The sequence below is a fragment of the Diabrotica virgifera genome, chromosome 1 (genome assembly GCF_917563875.1).
Source record: "Diabrotica virgifera virgifera chromosome 1, PGI_DIABVI_V3a".
NCBI lineage: Eukaryota > Metazoa > Arthropoda > Insecta > Coleoptera > Chrysomelidae > Diabrotica > Diabrotica virgifera.
Genome location: NC_065443.1, coordinates 116,670,249 through 116,686,117, shown reverse-complemented (window position 1 = coordinate 116,686,117; position 15,869 = coordinate 116,670,249).

Below are 15,869 nucleotides of genomic sequence, written 5' to 3'. Positions count from 1 at the left end.
GCGAATGGGGATGCTTTATTGGTATTCGTAGCGCCAATACCCAGAGAGTAGCAGGGATACTTGCCGTGGATCAAAAACTGACACCTGGCAGTAGGTATAAAATGCACACCCATTAATATGGAGAATTATCGTTTATGTTTAGGATCGCTGCCTGGGGATCGCCAGGGCACGTCTGGAGCCGGCGCTGGACGTGACAGCATGCGGGACGTCGGTGGCAGGGTGTTGAGGAGGCGGGCCCCTGTCATACAATCAGCTACAGCCCAACCACAACCACAACCACAACCACAAGCGAACCAAACAACAACAAGAGCTCCACCCGCCGAAGGTGCTGCGCTGGATCATCAGCCGGCGCTCACTCAAGCGGGACGACCGAGGCAGCGCATGAAATGGACTGTGTCCATCAATGAGAACATTTTGCGCTTCTACTACAAGGTGACAAACCTCGGTCAAGAAACAATCGGCTACCGACAACAGCTGTATGCCGAATTTTGCAGGACGTACCCAGATATTCAAGTATCGGAGCAACGAGTATCAGACCAATACCGGGTAATTATAAGAAACAACCTTATCCCAGAGACTAGACGCAATATCATCAGAAGCGAAGTCGAACGGGAGATTCATAACGATGTTGTAATTGAAGATCAAGTCCCAAATGAAGTGCATGAGCAGATTCCTGAGCTTGCCATACAAGAAACTCAACCTGACAATACAGAGCAGGAAAATAACGAGCTACATGATAACCTAGTAAGCGAAATGGCACGTGCTGTACAAGAGTTTAATGGAACAAACCCACTTAGCAGACCACCGCTACCACGAATAAACTCTTGTAAGAGACTAGGTGTGCTGTTACAAATTGTGAACACTGAAATCCTACCCAATTATGTCGTAGAAGCCCACACATTGGAGTATCTGCACATGCTAATCTACTGTGCAGCAACAGCAATTGCTAATGTAATGGGCATTAAGATCAGAACACGACAGGGTACTAATAACGGAAGGACTGGTAGCAGAATTGCACCCTGGGAAAAAAGACTGCTCGGAAAGATTGAATTGCTGCGTAGGGATATTGGTCAAGTCACAGAATATATACGAGGTGTAAGAAGTACAAGAGTCATCAGGAGAGCTGAAGAAATAATACGGAATACTGCAAGACACTCAAGATACGATCCAGAAAACAACACAGCCCAACAGTGCCTGGATACATTAAAACAAAGACTCTCAGTTTATTCAGGACGACTAAGAAGGTACAAAGTGAGTAACAACCAAAAATCCGACAATGCCCTTTTTGAGACTGCTGAGAAGGCGTTCTATCGAAAACTCAATTCCACCGTAGCAAATCTCGATAAGTCTTATCCAAGCCAAGAAGAAATTCATGAGTTTTGGGGCAATCAACTTTCCACACCAGCTGCTCTTAACAACAATGCTGGATGGATAGAAGATACGGCACAGAACTGCCAACACTACACCACTACTCTCTACGAACCCTTCACCACTGAAGAAGTCTCAAATATCATCAAAGAGCTTCATAACTGGAAATCTCCTGGACCAGACGGAGTTCAAAACTTTTGGCTCAAGAAATTTTGGAGTGCTCATGAATGCTTATCGACACTAATTAATTATGTTATTTCTAATCCGCAGGATATACCATCATTCCTAACTCAGGGAACCACTTATTTAATACCGAAGGATCAAAATAACACCCAAGATCCAGCAAAATACCGCCCAATTACTTGTCTTCCAACTTTGTATAAATTGGTCACATCCTGTGTAGCCCGGCGTATCTACCAACACTGTGCTCTGAACAATATCATAGAGCCTCAACAGAAAGGATGCGCTAAGGGTTCCATGGGTTGCAAAGAACAACTTATCATCGACTCAGTTATTTCTAATCAAGCATATTCCAAAAAGAGGAACCTATTTTACTGCTTTTATTGATTACAAGAAGGCCTTTGATTCAGTGCCGCATGAATGGCTTATAGATATATTGAGAATATATAAAGTCAATGATAATATAGTGACCTTTTTACAACATATAATGACAGAGTGGAAAACTAGAATTCACCTTCAAATACCTGGTGAAAATAACATCGAAACTGAAAATATCGCAATCAGCCGGGGCCTGTTTCAAGGAGATTCGTTGAGTCCTCTGTGGTTCTGTCTAGCTATGAACCCACTATCTCAGCTATTGAACTCCACAGATGCAGGTTTTAGCATTAAAAATAACAACAATGTGGTGGCGAAGCTTAATCATTTATTGTACATGGATGATTTGAAATTAATGGCTTCCACTCGAAACCAACTCGACGAGATGCTAAAAACTGTAGAAACTTTTTTTAATGATATTAGCATGCACTTCGGACTGGACAAGTGCCGTATTTTAAATATAGTCAGAGGAAAAGTACAGCCCGGAGGATTCGATATGCAAAATGGCCAGAACATCGAGGCCATGGGTGAAAACGATATGTATAAATATCTTGGAGTAAAGCAAGCGCGAAAAATTGACCATAAACAATTGAAAACAGAGATAACTACTGAGTTTATACGAAGGGTAAAACAGCTGCTTCGCTCACACCTTAACAGTAGAAATTTGTTTAAGGCACTAAACACCTACGCATGTTCCGCGCTTAGCTACTCATTTGGTATTGTTAAGTGGACAAAAACAGATATAGAAGCTCTACAGCGAAAAGTACGAACACACCTCACAAAAGCACAAAAACACCATCCTAAAAGTGCAGTAGAAAGAACAACATTACCACGGAATCTAGGAGGAAGAGGACTTATGGATATAGGTGAGCAATTAGATAAACAAATTGCTAATTTAAGAACTTATTTTCAGATGCAGGCTGAGACATCTACTCTACATCGCGCTATCTGCGCAGTAGATGACACAACACCGATCAAACTGAGGGAACCAGAAATGTGCATAAATCACCTTACTAAGGACGAAAAAGTGCGCGCCTGGATGGGTAAACCTCTGCACGGGCGACATCCCAATGAGGTCAGCCAAGATTATGTCGACAATATAGCGTCGAACTACTGGTTGACATCAGGAAACATGTTCCCTGAAACGGAGGGGTCATTACTGGCCATTCAGGATCAGGTTATACCAACCAGAAATTACCTGAAATATATCATCAAAGACCCTCAGGTTCAAAACGACAGATGCCGATATGGATGTCAAGCCCAAGAAACCATCCAACATCTTACAGAGGGCTGCCAGGCATTTGCTGCAACTGAATACAAGGAACGGCATGATGCAGTGGGAAAAATCCTTCATCAAGAGATAGCTATCAAGCTGGGACTTCTCCAAACAGACCATCTCCCGTATTATCAATACGTCCCTGAGAGTATGCTTGAGGATGGCAACTACAAGCTATACTGGGACCGCACTGTGCTCACAGACCAAACAGTGGCACATAATAGACCAGATCTCGTATTAGTTAATAAATTAACAAGACAAACAACACTAATTGATGTGGCGATACCTAACAACAATAATCTACGTAGTAAATTTACTGAAAAGATCGCCAAATACAGAGATCTAGAAATTCAAATACGAAGGCAATGGAGAATGCAAAGTACCCAGACGATACCGATTATTATTTCTACTACTGGAGTCATTCCGAAGACCCTCCTCGAAATCATAAAAAAGCTGGGTCTGAATGAACATCTTTATAAGACCATGCAGAAAGCTGTACTACTCGCGACGGCCAGATGCGTACGAAAATTTCTGGGAGATACACCTGCATTCCAAGTCACCTAGGGCTCGATAACACGGAAAGAGTCCCACCAGAGCTCAATCCTTTTGATACCGTAGGTATCTGGGATGAGTCAATTTTCCCCTTAGAGGGAGTGTGAGCCGTATGGCTAAATCTGGAATAATAATAATTATGTCTACTACTGGAGTCATTCCGAAGACCCTCCTAGAAAGCATAAAAAAGCTGGGTCTTAGTGAACATCTTTATAAGACCATGCAGAAAGCAGTACTACTCGCAACGGCCAGATGTGTACGAAAATTTTTGGGAGATACACCTGCATACCAAGTCACCTAGGGCTCGATAACACGGAAAGAGTCCCACCAAAGCTCAATCCTTTTGATACCGTAGGTATCTGGGATGAGTCAATTTTCCCCTTAGAGGGAGTGTGAGCCGTATGGCTAAATCTAGATAATAATAATAATAATAATAATAATAATAACCTGTGGGAGTTTTTTGTCAGTTCTTCTATCAGGCGCGGCCCCCTGCGAATGGGGGATGCTTTCTGGGTATTCGTAGCGCCAGTACCCAGAGAGTAGCAGGGATACTTGCCGTGGAACAAAAACTGACACCTGGCAGTAGGTATAAAATGCACACCCATGAGAATGGAGAATAATAATTTATGTTTAGGATCGCTGCCTGGGGATCGCCAGGGCACGTCTGGAGCCGGCGCTGGACGTGACAGCATGCGGGACGTCGGTGGCAGGGTGTTGAGGAGGCGGGCCCCTGTCATACAATCAGCTACAGCCCAACAACAACAACAACCACAAGCGAGCCAAACAACAGCAAGAGCTCCACCCGCTGAAGGTGCTGCGCTGGAACATCAGCCGGCGCTCACTCAAGCGGGACGACCGAGGCAGCGCATGAAATGGACTGTGTCCATTAACGAAAGCATTTTGCGCTCCTATTATAAGGTGACAAACTTCGGTCAAGAAACGATCGGCTACAGACAACAGCTGTATGCCGAATTTTGCAGGGAGTACCCAGATATTCAAGTATCGGAGCAAAGAGTATCAGATCAATACCGGGTAATCATAAGAAACAACCTTATCCCAGAGGCTAGACGCAATACGATCAAAAGCGAAGTCGAACGGGAGATTAACAACCAAGGGCTAGTTTTAGATCAAGTCCCTAATGAAATCCTTGATGAGCAGATCCCTGAGATTCCCATACCAGAAACTCAACCTGACAATACACAGCAGGAAAACAACGAGTTGCGCGATAGTCTAGCAAACGAAATGGCGCGTGCCGTACAAGAGTTTAATGGAACAAATCCACTTAGCAGACCACCGCTACCACGAATAAACTCTTGTAAGAAACTAGGTGCGCTGTTACAAATTGTGAACACTGAAGTCCTACCCAATTATGTCGTAGAAGCCCACACATTGGAATATCTGCATATGCTAATCTACTGTGCAGCAACAGCAATTGCTAATGTAATGGGCGTTAAGATCAGAACACGACGGGGGTACTAATAACGGAAGGACTGGTAACAGAACTGCACCCTGGGAAAAAAGACTTCTCGGAAAAATTGAATTACTGCGTAGGGATATTGGTCAAGTTACAGAATATGTAAGAGGTGTAACAAGTAGAAAGGTCATTAAGAGAGCTGAAGAAATAATGCGGAGCACTGCAAGACACTCGAGATACGATCCAGAAAATAACACAGCCCAACAGTGTCTGGATACATTAAAACAAAAACTCTCCGTCTATTCAGGACGATTAAGAAGGTATAAAGTTAGTAACAACCGAAAATGTGACAATGCACTTTTTGAGAACTCTGAGAAGGCGTTCTACCGAAAACTCAATTCCACCGTAGAAAGTGTCGACAAGTCTTACCCAAGCCACGAAGAAATTCATGAGTTTTGGGGAAATCAACTTTCCACACCAGCTGTTTTTAACAACAATGCTGGCTGGATAGAAGATACGACGCACAACTGTCACCACTACGTCACTGCTAACTACGAACCATTCACGACTGAAGAAGTCTCAAATGTCATCAAAGAGCTTCATAACTGGAAATCTCCTGGACCAGACGGAGGCCAGAACTTCTGGCTTAAAAAGTTTTGGAGTATTCATGAGTGCTTATCAACATTAATTAATCATGTTATTTCTAATCCGCAGGAATTACCATCATTTCTAACTCAGGGAACTACTTATTTAATACCCAAGGATCAAAATAACACCCAAGATCCATCCAAGTACCGCCCAATTACTTGTCTTCCAACTTTGTATAAATTGGTCACATCCTGTGTAACCCGGCGTATCTACCAACATTGTGCTCTAAACAATATCATAGAGCCTCAACAGAAAGGATGCGCTAAGGGTTCCATGGGTTGCAAAGAACAGCTTATCATCGACTCAGTCATTTCTAACCAGGCATTCACTAAAAAAAGGAACCTTTTTACTGCTTTTATTGACTATAAAAAGGCCTTTGATTCAGTACCGCATGAATGGCTAATAGATATATTGAAAATATACAAAGTCGATGATAACATAGTGACCTTTTTAAGGCATATAATGAGAGATTGGAAGACTAAAATTCACCTCCAAATACCTGGTGAAAACAATATCGAAACCGAAAATATCGCAATCAACCGGGGCCTATTTCAAGGAGACTCGTTGAGTCCATTGTGGTTCTGTTTAGCTTTGAACCCCCTTTCCCAGCTATTAAACTCCACTGACTCAGGTTTTAGCATTAAAAGCAATAATACTGTGGTAGCGAAGCTCAATCATCTGTTGTATATGGATGATTTGAAATTAATGGCTTCCACTCGAGAACACCTAGAAGAGATGCTAAAAACTGTAGAAACATTCTCTAATGATATTAGTATGCAGTTCGGTCTAGACAAGTGCCGTGTTTTGAATATAGTCAGAGGAAAGGTACAGCCCGGTGGATTCGATATGCAAAATGGCCAGAACATCGAGGCCATGGGCGACAACGATATGTACAAATATCTTGGAGTAAAGCAGGCGCGGAAAATTGACCATAAGCAAATGAAAACTGAGATAACTACTGAGTTTATGAGAAGGGTAAAACAGCTGCTTCGTTCACAGCTTAACAGTAAAAATTTGTTTAAGGCACTAAACACCTACGCTTGTTCCGCGCTTAGCTATTCATTTGGGATTGTTAAGTGGACAAAAACGGATATAGAAAATCTTCAGCGAAAAGTACGAACACACCTCACAAAGGCACAAAAACACCACCCTAAAAGTGCAGTAGAACGAACGACATTACCCCGGTATTTAGGAGGAAGAGGGCTTATGGATATAGGTGAGCAATTAGATAAACAAATTGCTAATTTAAGAACTTATTTTCAGATGCAGGCTGAGACATCTACTCTACACCGCGCCATTTGCGCAGTAGATGACACAACACCGATCAAACTGAGGGAACCAGAAATGCGCTTAAACCACCTTACTAAGGACGAAAAACTGCGCGCCTGGATGGGTAAACCTCTGCACGGGCGACATCCCAATGAGGTCAGCCAAGACTATGTCGACAATACAGCGTCGAACTATTGGTTGACATCAGGAAAGATGTTCCCTGAAACGGAGGGTTCATTACTGGCCATTCAGGATCAGGTTATACCAACCAGAAATTACCTGAAATATATCGTCAAAGACCCTCAGGTTCAAAACGACAGATGCCGATATGGATGTCAAGCCCAAGAAACCATCCAACATATTACAGGGGGCTGCCAAGCATTTGCTGCAACTGAATATAAGGAACGGCATGACGCAGTGGGAAAAATCCTTCATCAAGAGATAGCTAACAAGTTGGGACTTCTCCAAACGGACCATCTCCCATATTATCAATACGTTCCTGAGAGTATGCTTGAGGATGGCAACTACAAGCTATACTGGGACCGCAGTGTGCTCACAGACCAAACAGTGGCACATAATAGACCAGATCTCGTACTAGTTAATAAATTAACAAGACAAACAACACTAATTGATGTGGCGATACCTAACAACAATAATCTACGTAGTAAATTTACTGAAAAGATCGCCAAGTATAGAGATCTGGAAATTCAAATACGGAGACAATGGAGAATGCAAAGTACCCAGACGATACCTATTGTTATATCTACTACTGGAGTCATTCCGAAGACCCTCCTCGAAAGCATAAAAAAGCTGGGTCTCAATGAACATCTTTATAAGACCATGCAGAAAGCTGTACTACTTGCGACGGCCAGAAGTGTACGAAAATTTTTGGGAGATACACCTGCATTCCAAGTCACCTAGGGCTCGATAACACGGAAAGAGTCCCACCAGAGCTCAATCCTTTTGATACCGTAGGTATCTGGGATGAGTCAATTTTCCCCTTAGAGGGAGTGTGAGCCGTATGGCTAAATCTGGGATAATAATAATAACCTGTGGGAGTTTTTTGTCAGTTCTTCTATCAGGCGCGGCCCCCTGCGAATGGGGGATGCTTTCTGGGTATTCGTAGCGCCAATACCCAGAGATTAGCAGGGATACTTGCCGTGGAACAAAAACTGACACCTGGCAGTAGGTATAAAATGCACACCCATGAGAATGGAGATAAATAATTTATGTTTAGGATCGCTGCCTGGGGATCGCCAGGGCACGTCTGGAGCCGGCGCTGGACGTGACAGCATGCGGGACGTCGGTGGCAGGGTGTTGAGGAGGCGGGCCCCTGTCATACAATCAGCTACAGCCCAACCACAACCACAACCACAACCACAAGCGAGCCAAACAACAACAAGAGCTCCACCCGCCGAAGGTGCTGCGCTGGATCATCAGCCGGCGCTCACTCAAGCGGGACGACCGAGGCAGCGCATGAAATGGACTGTGTCCATTAATGAAAACATTTTGCGCTTCTATTACAAGGTGACAAACCTCGGTCAAGAAACAATCGGCTACCGACAACAGCTGTATGCCGAATTTTGCAGGACGTACCCAGATATTCAAGTATCGGAGCAAAGAGTATCAGATCAATACCGGGTAATCATAAGGAACAACCTTATCCCAGAGACTAGACGCAATTCGATCAAAAGCGAAGTCGAACGGGAGATTAATAACCAAGAACAAGTTTTAGATCAAGTCCCTAATGAAATCCTCGATGAGCAGACTCCTGAGATTCCCATGCCAGAAACTCAACCTGATAATACACAGCAGGAAAACAACGAGTTGCGCAATAGTCTAGCAAACGAAATGGCTCGTGCCGTACAAGAGTTTAATGGAACAAACCCACTTAGCATACCACCGCTACCACGAATAAACTCTTGTAAGAAACTAGGTGCGCTGTTACAAATTGTGAACACTGAAGTCCTACCCAACTATGTCGTAGAAGCTCACACGTTGGAGTATCTGCATATGCTAATCTACTGTGCGGCTACAGCAATTGCCAATGTAATGGGCGTTAAGATCAGAACACGACGGGGTACTAATAACGGAAGGACTGGTAACAGAATTGCACCCTGGGAAAAAAGACTTCTCGGAAAAATTGAATTACTGCGTAGGGATATTGGTATAGTCACAGAATACATACGAGGTGTAACAAGTAGAAAAGTCATCAGAAGAGCTGAAGATATAATGCTGACTACCGCAAGACACTCAAGATATGATCCAGAAAACAACACAGCCCATCAGTGTCTGGACACATTAAAACAAAAGCTCGCCGTTTATTCAGGACGACTAAGGAGGTACAAAGTTAGTAACAACCGCAAAAGCGACAATGCTCATTTTGAAAGTTCTGAAAAGGCGTTCTATCGAAAACTCAATTCCACTGTAGAACGTGTCGATAAGAATTACCCAAGCCAAGAAGAAATTCATGAGTTTTGGGGAAATCAACTTTCCACGCCAGCTGCTCTTAACAACAATGCTGGATGGATAGAAGAAACGACACAAAACTGCCAACACTACATTACCACCCTTTACGAACCCTTCACTACTGAAGAAGTCTCAAATACCATCAAAGAGCTTCACAACTGGAAATCTCCTGGACCAGACGGAGTTCAAAACTTTTGGCTCAAGAAGTTTTGGAGTGTCCATGAATGCTTATCAACACTAATTAATCATGTTATTTCTAATCCGCAGGATATACCATCATTCCTAACTCAGGGAACCACTTATTTAATTCCGAAGGATCAAAATAACACCCAAGATCCAGCCAAATACCGCCCAATTACTTGTCTTCCAACTTTGTACAAATTGGTCACATCCTGTGTAGCCCGGCGTATCTACCAACACTGTGCTCTGAACAATATCATAGAGCCTCAACAGAAAGGATGCGCTAAGGGTTCCATGGGTTGCAAAGAACAACTCATCATTGACTCAGTCATTTCTAACCAGGCATATTCCAAAAAGAGGAATCTTTTTACTGCCTTCATTGATTACAAGAAGGCCTTTGATTCAGTGCCGCATGAATGGCTTATAGATATATTGAGAATATATAAAGTCGATGATAATATAGTGACCTTTTTAGAGCATATAATGACGGAGTGGAAGACTAGAATTCACCTTCAAATACCTGGTGAAAATAACATCGAAACTGAAAATATCGCAATCAGCCGGGGCCTGTTTCAAGGAGATTCGTTGAGTCCACTGTGGTTCTGTTTAGCTATGAACCCACTATCTCAGCTATTGAACTCCACAGACGCAGGTTTTAGCATCAAAAATAACAACAATGTGGTGGCGAAGCTTAATCATTTATTGTATATGGATGATTTGAAATTAATGGCTTCCACTCGAAACCAACTCGATGAGATGCTAAAAATTGTAGAAACTTTTTCCAATGATATTAGCATGCACTTAGGACTAGACAAGTGCCGTATTTTAAATATATTCAGAGGAAAAGTACAGCCCGGAGGATTCGATATGCAAAATGGCCAGAACATCGAGGCCATGGGTGAAAACGATATGTATAAATATCTTGGAGTAAAGCAAGCGCGGAGAATTGACCATAAACAAATGAAAACAGAGATAACTACTGAGTTTATACGAAGAGTAAAACAGCTGCTTCGCTCACACCTTAATAGTAGAAATTTGTTTAAGGCACTAAACACCTACGCTTGTTCCGCACTTAGCTATTCATTTGGTATTGTTAAGTGGACAAAAACAGATATTTTTTTTTTATTAACCCCACATTTATTACAATCTATCTATACAATCTAAACCTAAATGTTTAGGTAGATAACAGACAATAAGTAATAGGACTGACAATAATTAGGAATGACATGTAGGGAGGCATCCAGTGATGCACCCCTTTTTTAAAACTTAGCCTACAACACTGACTATTTCTGACATAAACTTATACACATTAATTTAGTACCTATTGTTCACTTAACTCTAACGGAACTTTTCGTTTTAACCTACGAACAGTACGCGGTTTATTCACTAAATTTTTTGCTAACACGTTTGGATGCACTTTAAGTTTTTCTGTATGTTTTTTCGCGCACTTTTTGATGTCATCTTTGACGTATGGTAGTCCGGCGTCCCGATGGATGGCTTCATTGGTTATGAACCATGGAACTCCTAGTATTGATCTCAATATTTTGGACTGAAATCTTTGTATGATTTCAATGTTGGAATGTGCGGCGGTTCCCCATAATTCTATCCCATAAGTCCACACTGGTTTTAGGATGGATTTGTAGATTAATATTTTATTTTCAGTTGATAGTTTTGATTTTTTGCCCAACAGCCAATATATGGTTCTTAACTTATGACCCAGTTGTTTTCGCTTAGTAAATATATGCTTCCTCCAGTTTAATCTTCTGTCCAAGTACATACCTAGATATTTGACTTCATCCCCTTGTGGGATTCCTTTACCGTTTAAGTATACAGCCGGACATGTTTCCCTACGCGTGGTAAATGTTAGGTGTAGCGATTTGTTTTCATTAATTTTGACTCTCCATTTTGTCATCCATTGTTGAATTTTATTTAGATTATTTTGTAAGATTTCTGAGGCTATTTTGGGATTTTTGTTCGATGATAGTATTGCCGTATCATCCGCAAATGTGGCTGTAGTGATATGTGTATCTGTCGGTAAGTCAGCAGTGAATATAAGGTATAATATAGGTCCTAGTACACTTCCTTGGGGCACCCCAGCGAGAATTTGTTGTATGTTTGTGTATTCATTCTCATACTTTACCTGGAAGTTTCTGTTGGTGATATATGACTTTAAGAGTATATAGTAATTTGTAGGTAAATTCTGTTTTAGTTTACATAATAGGTCTTTATGCCAGACTTTATCAAATGCCTGACTTACGTCCAGAAATACCGCCGAGCAGTACCTATTATTTTCAAAGTCCTCGTTGATTCTCTCTACAATTCTATGTACCTGTTGTATTGTTGAATGTTGTTTTATAAACCCAAATTGGTGTGGTGGTATTAGTTTTTTGTTTTCTATTATAGGCATTAGCTTAGTAAGTGTCAGCTTTTCAAAAACTTTGGCTACCACTGGAAGAAGACTAATAGGACGGTAGGACTGTACATTTTCTGGTTCTTTTCCTGGCTTTAGTATCATTGTTATTTGTGCTAGTTTCCACTGTGATGGGAAATGACCTAGTCTCATTATAGAGTTAAATAACTGTGTCAGAAATTGGAAGCCTTTCTCTGGGAGTTGCTGAAGAGTTTTTCCTGTAATCAGGTCGTATCCTGGAGCCTTTTTTGGATCGATGTTGTGTTGTATAATATTTTTTACCTCATTTTTTGTGAATCTTTTTTCAGGAAGTTCTAGTTTTGTGAGTATCGAAATAATTTCTTCTTCAGTTTGTAGTGAGTAATTTCCCTCATTTGGTGTTGTAAAGACTTTTTTAAGGTGTGTCGCAAATGTTTCGGCCTTTTCTAGAGGACTTCTCGCCCATTGTCCTGTTTGTGTTCTTAGTGGTGGGACTGTATAGTTCTGCCTTCGTAGAGTCCTTGTGGCCTTCCATAACGAGTAGTCAGTAGCTTGAGTTGCATCTAGTTTTTGTAGGTATTCCTCAAAGCTTGCATTTTTTTCTGCTATTATCAATTTTTTTAGGTCTTTTTGTGCTTTATTGAGGTTTGTTTTACTTTGAGGTGATCTTGATAATTGCCATTGTTTTCTGAGTTTTCTTTTCTCAATTATTTTTTCATGTATTGTATTGGAACAGTGTTTGTTCATATGTCGATTTGTAGGTAATGGTGTTGAGTTCCATGCTGCTTCCTGTAAAACTGTGTTAAAATGTTCTACTGCTTGTTCGATTTGTTTATCGGTCTTTAGTGGGTCTTTGATGTTATTTTGAAAGCCAGAGCAAATTTTGTGACTATACTGTGTCTTCCCCCTCACTCAGAGGCGTAGCTACCGCCATATCAGCCGTATCAATTATACGGGGCCTCCGACATTCAGGGGCCCCAACACATGTCGAAACAAAATTCTGTTTATCGTATTAGTCTGTTTATCGTATTATTTTTTGTGTCTTTAATTTTGAAACATTTTTGACACTAGATTATTAAATTATGACATATTAAAATTTTTTGAAAGTTGATAAAATTCAAAAAACGAAAAAATTTCAAATTGATTTTTCTAGAAAACGGTGTATCCTACCGATTTAAAGTAAGACTAACTTTTAGTAGTAGAATACCATACAATTTAATAATCCAGTGTCAAAAAAGTTAAAGTCAAAGAAGTTATGCGATAAAATAGCCGTTGCCCTACCCAAAGAGGACGCATATGACCGGTACTAGAAATTCGCAATTTATGAAATAGATTTACCTCTGGAAGATAAATAGCCGTACCAGTTTCCTTCTTCTTCTTCTTCTTCTTCATGTGCCTTGTCCGTTGCGGACGTTGCCTATCATTATAGCAATTTTAATTTTGTTTGCGGCGTTTCTGAATAACTCGATCGATGTTAGTCCAAACCATTGGCGTAACTTTTGAAGCCATGAGTGTCTTCTTCTTCCGGGTCCGCGTTTGCTTTCTATTTTACCCTGTATTATCAGTTGAAGTATATGATATTTATCATGTCTCATAATATGACCGAGGTATTTAAGTTTCCGTTTCTTAATTGTGTAACAGTTTTAGTTTTTCTAAATAGATGTGTTCTAGAGGTATTACAAAAAAACTAATTAAAAGGCACCATCTTCCTTCAAAGAGCTCCAGCTCCCTTAGGAAGTCTTCCTAGGAATATACAGTTAAAATATTTCCAATTATTAATGAAACACCCTGTATTGTTTTGTTTTATTTCATTATCTTTTATTTTGTAATAATATTGACGATTTGTGTAATTTCAGTAAACTGTATTTGTTGTTGTTTTTTTCATACTCTTTGTATTTATCTACGCTTTTTCCATAAAATTGTAAAATTTTCAGTGACAATAAAAATTATATTTCTATTCTATTCTATACACACGTTTTTGCTGCTTTTTTTGCACTTTTTTTTAGCACTATCCCATATCAGTCGTGGAAAAGGGCCCCGCGACAAACTTTGATAGGGGGCCCCTGTGGGGCTAGCTACGCCCTCACTGCACACAAAAGCTTCAGCCTCTGGATGTTGCCGTTATGGGTTCTATTAGTGCTTATTTAGACCAGGCACTGGAAAAGTGGTTAAATAATCACCCTGGAAGAACAGTTACCGTGTTTCAAATTAGTGAAATATTCTGCGAAGGTTATCTAAAAGCCTGTATACCAGCCAACGGAATTAACGGATTCCGTAAAACAGGAATTTTTCCATATGAACCTGAAGTTTTCCAGGAAAGTGATTTTTTAGCTGCACAAGTAACCGATGAGACACTTGAAGAACTACCTCAACCTGATGATCCATTCAGAAATCCAATACCAGGACCTAGTTCGCATCACGCGGACGAGTTGATTCGAGATGAAGCAAATTTGTCCTTTTCTGTAACACCTCAAGATTGCCATCCATTTCCAAAAATTAAAAGCAAACGCAACAGCACCCAAAGAAAATCTTGTGGAAGTTCAGTTTAACCAGCACGCCGTATAAAGATGCACTTGAAGATAACATTAAGGTGAAAGAAACAAAAGGAAAAAAGAAAAGGGCCATTCAAGTAGCTAAGAAAACAGTCAAGGTGAAGAAACAAAATATTTCTTGTTCTTCAGATACAGAGGATGATGATCAAAATGTAATATGTCTATATTGCTTCGAGGAGTATTCTAGATTTGCAGAAGGAGAAGGATGGATCCAGTGTTCCACCTGTTCAAAGTGGGCCCATGATAAGTGCGCTGGAGTCGACGAAGAAGATTGAACTTTTGTGTGTGACATGTGTTCTGACTCACCTTTAGGTAAGGTTCGACTGAAGCTTAGACTATAACTTTTTCTACTTGTATTACTTTAGTGTTTAGCATGTCCTGTTACGTAAAAAGCTTAATGTTCCTTTTTGTACGATTCTTTTTCATAAGGATCATTTTACCCACACGTTAGGGGTAAAACGATCCTTTCGCACTTTTTTGAAAACATGTTTTTTGTTGTATTAATAAAACTTCCTCCAAATCGTATAGAGTTTTAGGTAGATAAATTGTGTACATCATCCTGAGTAAAAGGCGGATGTTACAATTTTGCAGATTTTTTTTACATAATTTTTTTCCATAGAAGGATCATTTTGCCCCACTTTCCCCTACTCTTTCTAAGTCTTCCAAGTTGTCGGCTATGATTGTATCATCGGCATAATATCTAATGTTATTAATTAAACTTCCATTCACTTTTATGCCGACTCTTTATTCGTTTACCTTGGTTGGTTAACCTTGTAGAAATAATTATTAAAATAATTGTATCGTTACAAAGCCGATTAGGGGACCTTTTAAATGACGTAGGTATCCCGTGAACTCAGATTATGTTTAAAACAATCGTCGATCACGTCATTACGCTAACACTGATGACGTAATGTCTAACAAAATATTTAGCAATTGATGGCCATTCAAACATTAAAATTGACGTGTTATAAGATGTTTTAAAATCGTCTGTTTCTGAAGTAATGAATTCATTCTATGCTCGTGCATCGTAGTTTACTATTTAAGTACCTACATAATTTTAGTTAACCCTGTAGAAATAAATATTCGAATAATACATCGTTGCAAAGCCGATTAGGAGACCTTTCAAACGAGATATCACCTGCCCATTTAAAATTATCGGTCACAGTGGCCCTATGACTATTACGTCACCTGTTATGA